General features: G+C 37.9%; 1 non-coding gene across 1 annotated transcript; it reads left to right on the top strand.

The window, feature by feature from the left end:
* The first annotated feature begins 5585 nt into the window (after positions 1-5585).
* Positions 5586-5691, top strand: LOC118993257 (U6 spliceosomal RNA). The gene has a single exon (XR_005067813.1). It is a non-coding gene; the product is annotated as a U6 spliceosomal RNA (small nuclear RNA).
* Positions 5692-6819: the final 1128 nt, after the last annotated feature.

The raw sequence follows: 6819 nt of genomic DNA, 5'->3' as shown, positions 1-6819 counted from the left end.
TTTTAAAAATGTTATGTTTGAAGCAGTTTTTTTCATTATATTGAAATTAAAACACATTTCATATCTTTTTTTATACAGCCTTTTCCACAATATTATCTTTTGTATTTGTATTACATAATTTAAACAGTTTTTAATGATTTGGTAGCCAGTAATAGGGAAGAGTGTCTTTAGCTTATGCTATTAAATAATATAGCACAAATACAAGTTTTTTTTAGTGCTGGGGTCACAATTTTTTTTCCTTTTCAGTAATCCACAAAAGTAAAAAATGCCTTAATGATAACCATTGTAGAACAGCAGGGTATAGTGTGTAACTGTGATCTTCAGAAACCTCTCTGACCACCAACAACTATTCCTGTTTGCTGTGAGAGCTCAGTTGGACGGATTCCTCACAACTAGATAGCGTTTTCTCACATGCTAGCAGGCCCTAAAATGTGGTAATAGATTTGCACAGGTGGGTAACCTTTAGAGTTCTCTCAACCTTTTTAAAGTTAGCAAACTGTTATCTAGCACAGGTCTCCAAACAGAGTATAATTCAGCTATATCTACTGTGGAGTAAATTTTGAATTTAGAAAGCACTAATACCCCCAGGATAAGCTTCTTGAGCCACCTTAACTGAACAGCATGGAATTCAGAATACTTAGGGTTCTTCTCTAGCAAACAGATCTTTGAAAGAGGAAGGTCAAGCAAAGAACTACAGTTGAGAAAAACAAACTTGAAAAAATGCTATAGAATTAAAGCAATATCAGGATCACATATATTTTTGTCCATATAGTTGTTTTATTTGAAAATAGTCTGTAAAAATCAGAACACTTAAACAGGTATTAAAGCAATAATCTTAATTGTTATTCAAAAAAATGACACTGCCTCAGCCATTTGATTTGTGTTTGGTTTTAAAAACATGTTAAAAATTTATTATTAAAAATGTTTCTTTTAGGTAAACCAAAAGTTAAATATTCTAATTAAAGATTCTTTCTTTTAAACAACTTTCAGATTCTGTTGATACTGTCTTCATGATATTGTTATTTCATAGGTTTGAATTTCTTCAAAAAATGAAAACAATTTTATATGAATATTCAATTATACTTAGAAATCTGTACTTTCCAACAGACCATGAAAAAATGTAGTATTTTCCTCCTCCAGCTAAAATTTTGGTTCTAAAAATAAAAAAAGAAATTTTAAATTGAGCTAGCATTATACACCCCAAATCCCTGGTTGTTTGTAAATATTATTCTTTTGGAACTTGAAGAAGAGTTATCTGAATAAACTGAATTTCAGGATTTATTTGGTTTTAGCGAGATGGGATGGTCCCCTTTGTGTATCTTGAAGAATGAGCAAATATGTGGATGGTCCTGGGTTTAGATATAGGAACACCAACCCATCCCACAGAGAACTGACCAAGTAAACTGCTGAAGCCCCGCCTCCACTGACGCGGACACAAGCCCGCAGTGTCCGAGGCGTTACGCATGAGGTACGAGACAAATTCACTTGGACTACCGAGTCCTGTGGAGGAAAAGGGGACAAACGGCACAGCTACTCTGTCAAGGGGAGAGCGCCTTCACCCTCGCCTTGACAAGCTTTTATTGGGTTCAGATTGCATAGGAATACAGGTAAAGCTCATTAATCATGGTCAGCCAGTAAGGATCGAACAATAGACAGCATACGAAGAACTACAAGGGCCTATTCTGAGTCTGGGTCTGTTAGCTAAAGGGCTACAAAACTTTGGGAAACAAACTCATTTCCTGCTCAGACCCTTATCATTTAATTGGGAGCATTCTTTGCAAAACAGATATCACAGGAGTTCTTTCTTAAGCCTGATCACCCGGGAACCCGCCCTTTCCAGCAGGGGCTGCACCTCCCCTGTCATTGTTTCAGGCTTAAATCAGGCAGGGGAAGTAAGCAGCTAAGAGATTAGGAGACTTCTCCCAGACAGAATGAGGACTCAGGCTATGTCAAAGCCGAGGGGCAAGGGTCCATCGCCCCTTTTTGCTATAGCCCCCCAAGTCCTTCCCTGGGGCTTCTCCATGATCATGCCTGTCTTAGGTCATTCCCGCCTTGGGGAATCTTACCTGTCATTGGCTAACCAACCAAGCCTTAGGGGCCAGTTATGGATGAAGTAAAAGGAGCAGATGGGCCACTCCTGCCAGGGAGATAAGCTTTGTCACCTTAGTTAGTGGCTTACGGTCTGAAGGTCACTCACTCAGCCTTAGCCATGGGGGGGATTACAGCTTCTGAAACCAGGCAGGGCCCTTCCCAATACTCCACTCCACCTGCTTTTGCTTTCATTGCCTCCTTCCCTTCTCATGCTTACAATCTTCATTACTGCCTGCAGTTTCATAGGACAAGCCAAAGTCCCTGCCCTCAGTGCAGTTCTCATTCTAGTCAAGAGAGACAGGTTATAAACATGTAAACAAATCATTTCACATCATAAGTGATATGTGAAAAACAAAGTAGTGGAATAAATTCACAACTATGAACAACTGGCTCAAAAAACAACTAAGCAGGGAGCACTGTGGGGGGGTGGACTTGGAGGGGAATAAAAGACAGAAAACTGGACTTGAACAACAATTGAATTAAACAAAAAAACTAGAACAGGAACAGAATCATAGGTATGGAGATCATTTGAAGGGTTATCAGCTGAGAGGCAGGAGAGGGCAAATGGGGGGAAAGGTGCAGGGGTTAAAAAGCATAAAAATTGGTAGGTACGAGATAGGGATGTTAAGAATAGTACAGGAAATGGAAAAGCCAAAGAACTTTGGTGCACAACCCATTGGACATGAACTGCTGGGGATGGGGGGAGATTTCGGTAAGGAAGGGGATATCAGGCAGAGAGGGGCTAAGAGGAGAAAATTGGAACAACTGTAATAACATAATAAAACTCAATTTTAAAAAATGACTAGATACATAAGCTGAGATGTTTTGCGAAGGTCCCTTTGAGGAAGTAATCAACCTAATTTTCATATTCTTATATTTCGATTATATTACTCTGCCATTAATACGCATAACATAAAAATATATCTAAAACTTGGGTTCTGAATTGGGCCAAAAATATAAGGCTATACCCTCCTTTCCCAATGATTCCCCAAAGACAAGGTTTTTAGTAAAAAATATATAAACTTTTAGAGATACACATAAAAGGTTGAAATGTTAATTGTATGTTACACTAAATTTTTTTTTAAATTTTAACAAGTTGTAGAACAGTTTCAGTGTCTTCTCATACATCTTTGACACCAACGTTTGTTATCATTACATCCTTTTTGAGCCTCTGACAGAGTTTACCAAAGCGTATCATATCCCCTTCTAAATTGTTGGAGGTACATACTTGTAAAAACTGAGTTCAAAATTATTTTTGATCTTAAGTCTCCCAAAGAGAGTAAGGCTTCATGTCCTTTTCAGTGGGGGTAACTTTAAGTGGGAAAAAATAATTTGTATTCAGGTATATTAAACCTTTTTTATAGGCTTAGTTTGATTTTAATTCGTAATACTAATATTTTCTGAGTACATGATAAACTCAGGATTATTCATGCAATTTGAAGAACAGGATTGGGGAGGGAAAATTATTTTTATAGAACAACTTTAAATTTGTTATAATAAATGCAATTCTAAGAGCAATGACAGCAGGTGCAGCTGCTAATGAAAAACTGAGAAGGTAAGGGGCTGATTAGTAATGCAGTGTGGAAATCAGATTTAAAAGAATTCAATAGAGGTATTTCCAAGGATGTAAACTCTGCTGTCCGCTTTGTTGTTTTTATTTCTGAGTCTTAAAACCATTATAGAGTCCCTCTGGTATTTGTTAGAAGTCTCCTTTGAACTGTATCCTGTGGAACAGTTGGTCTCAAATTATACTGCATTCCAATTTGTCGTCACAGGAAACTGCATTTATCTTAGGATTTGTAACTCCTTTTATTTTAAAGCGTATTTTTTTAAATTTGGTAAGAATAATTTAGGTGTATGACAAGAGTCACTTCTTTCTAAAAATGTTAGAATTTGTTTTGAGGAAGGTGGTCTAGTCAATTGGTTACTGTTTGATTAAAGATTGTATTTACATTCAGTCAGTAATTACTGAACATCTGTCTTGTGCTGAAAGTATGCTATTTTATTTATTTATATGTGCACATCAACTGTTCTTGATACCATCCCTGTAAAGGGTAGTATTTGCTTACTTTATAAATGCACTCATTCAGAAGGCCCTTTAAGATATTTTTGCTAAGTCATTTTTGTGAAGATCAGTTAGTAGTTTCCACTGTTGTTTGTTTGAAAAGAATATAAGATGTCTTAAATCTCTCTCCTTTGATGTGTTACCTGCTTTTTTAATTCCAGACAATTTGTGTACCTGATCTATAATCCCTTCTTGTAAAATTAGAATGTGCAAAGAGCAGTAAAGTAGTTTGAGATTTTTGCATGTTTGATTAAGAAACATGCGTGTTTGCCTGTTTGATTTGAATGACTCTATGAGGTGGGACCAAAAAACCACAGAATTTATTTATTAAAAATTGTGTATTTATTTTTACATGTTTCAACTTGTCACCTTCAAAGTACTCTGCATTTGATGCAATACACTTATCAAGGCATTTTTTCTGCTGCTCAAAAAGTTTTGAACAGTTGATTTTGATGCCTTTTAGTGCTTCTGACCTTTTTTTGTTTGTTTCACCTTTTCCACAAGAGCAAAACATTTCCCTTTGAGGACTTTTTTTTTCATTTTTTAAAATATATTTTATTGATTATACCATTACAATTGTTCTATTCCCCCCTTCATTTCCCTCCACCCTGCACACCCCCTCCCCCACCATTCCCCCCCTTTCGTTTATGACCACATGTCTCAAGTTCTTTAGATTCTATATTTCCCCTACTATTCTTGCCCTCCCCCCTATCTGTTTTTTACCTACCATCTATGCTACTTATTCTCTGTACCTTCTCCCCCCTTCTCCTCCTCCCACTCCCCTGTGGCTAACTCTCCATGTGATCTTCATTTCTATGGTTCCGCTCCTGATCTAGCTGTCCTCTTGGTTTGCTTTTGTTTCAGGTGTTGTTGTTAGTAACTGAGTTTGCTGTCCTTTCACTGTTCACATTTTTTATCTTCTTTTTCTTAGACAAGTCCCTTTAACATTTCATATAATGGCTTGGTGATGATGAACTCCTTGAATTTGACCTTATCTGAGAAGCACTTTATCTGTCCATCCATTCTAAATGAAAGCTTTGCTGGATAAAGCAATCTTGGGTGTAGGTCTTTGGATTTCATGACTTGGAATACTTCTTTCCAGCCCCTTCTTGCCTGTAAGGTCTCTTTTGAGAAATCCTCTGACAGTCTGATGGGCACTCCTTTGTAGGTGACTGTCCCCTTATCTCTTGCTGCTTCTAGGATTCTCTCCTTCATTTTAATCTTGGCTAATGTAATTATGATGTGCCTTGGTGTGTTCGTTCTTGGGTCCAACTTCTTTGGGACTCTCTGAGCTTCCTGGATTTCCTGGAAGTCTATTTCCTTTGCCAGACTTGGGACCTTTGAGGACTTTTTTCATCTGGAGAAACAAAAAAAGCTTCACCAGTGGGGCATGGGGGTCATGCTGCTTTTGGTCCAGAACTGTTGAGCAGTGCTCACCTCGGCAGCACATACACTAAAATTGGGAAAACACAGAGAAGATTAGCATGGACTCCGGGCAAGGATGACATGCAAATCGTGAAGCGTTCCATATTTTTGTGTGGTGATTGCTGGGGGCAGGGATAAAAGAGGACTACATGGTAATGGGAAAAATATATAAAGATTACATTTTTATAAAAAACTGCTGGACACTCAGCACAGTGTGGGTGGGTGCACTCATAAATCACCCATCGTGAAATAGGCAAATGCATTGAGTCTTCCAAAAAAATTTCACTGAAGCCGAATGCGGCCCCTCATACCACCACCAGAGATGGGTTCCTAGAATGCTCACCTGGTATGGGAAGCCTGTACTACAAATGGCCTACCCTCCTGAAGATAATTCTAGAGTTGTTTGGGTACCCCCCTCATATGTGGACACAAATTTTTCTAGTTCTTCGGCTAAGTTTGGGTTTTTTGCATTTGTTTTATTTTAATTTTTTATTATATTTTTCCCATTACCCTATGTAGTTCCCTTACACCCACCACCCCGCAGAGTCATTATACTGTTTATGTCCATGAGTCCTCCTTCGTTTTTGCTCAGTCCCTCCATCCCCCAACCTCTTTCCATCCTTTAGCTGTCATCCTCCTCTTGGCTAGGACTATTTTAGTTACATTAAGAAGTGCATGTGTTTTCCATATTGGGAGTTAGCTAAATTAAATCACTCATGACTCCTAATCCACTGATTCCCAACCAAGATGTTTTTTATACCATGCCTGAATATTAATGAGAACATCACTTTCCTCAAAATGGACCCTGTTTCTACCTTATCTCTTCAAGTACTGTCCTGAAGCTTGTTCTGTTCTGAATCACTTACGAGAGGCATGCGCGCTGTCTTCCATCCCTCCTCATGATTTTGAGAACTATCCCAAGACCATTAGCTTCCACGACAGTTTCCTAGAACTACACCCACCCTCTTAACCTTTCTTATACTCAACTATACAAAAATAAAACAGTATTTCAAAATATGCCATGTATTGAATATGAGCACCTAGAACCTGCGGAGTCAGCTATGTTACTTTTGTGTTCTAATACATTTTCAGGGCAAAATATTAGAACCTGTTTTATTTTGTTACCCTGTTTTCTGGGTTCTTGATCCAGAAAACAAGAACAAAATGCAATAACGAAAAAATTTCTCCACTGTAACCTTGACAGTACTCATTCAAAGAGCAAAGAAGAAATAATATCT

This window comes from Sturnira hondurensis, unplaced genomic scaffold (genome assembly GCF_014824575.4).
Source record: "Sturnira hondurensis isolate 20B ecotype Veracruz unplaced genomic scaffold, ASM1482457v3 Scaffold0008640, whole genome shotgun sequence".
NCBI lineage: Eukaryota > Metazoa > Chordata > Mammalia > Chiroptera > Phyllostomidae > Sturnira > Sturnira hondurensis.
Note: the sequence above shows the minus strand (reverse complement) of the source record. Positions and strands in the feature narration are given on the sequence as shown.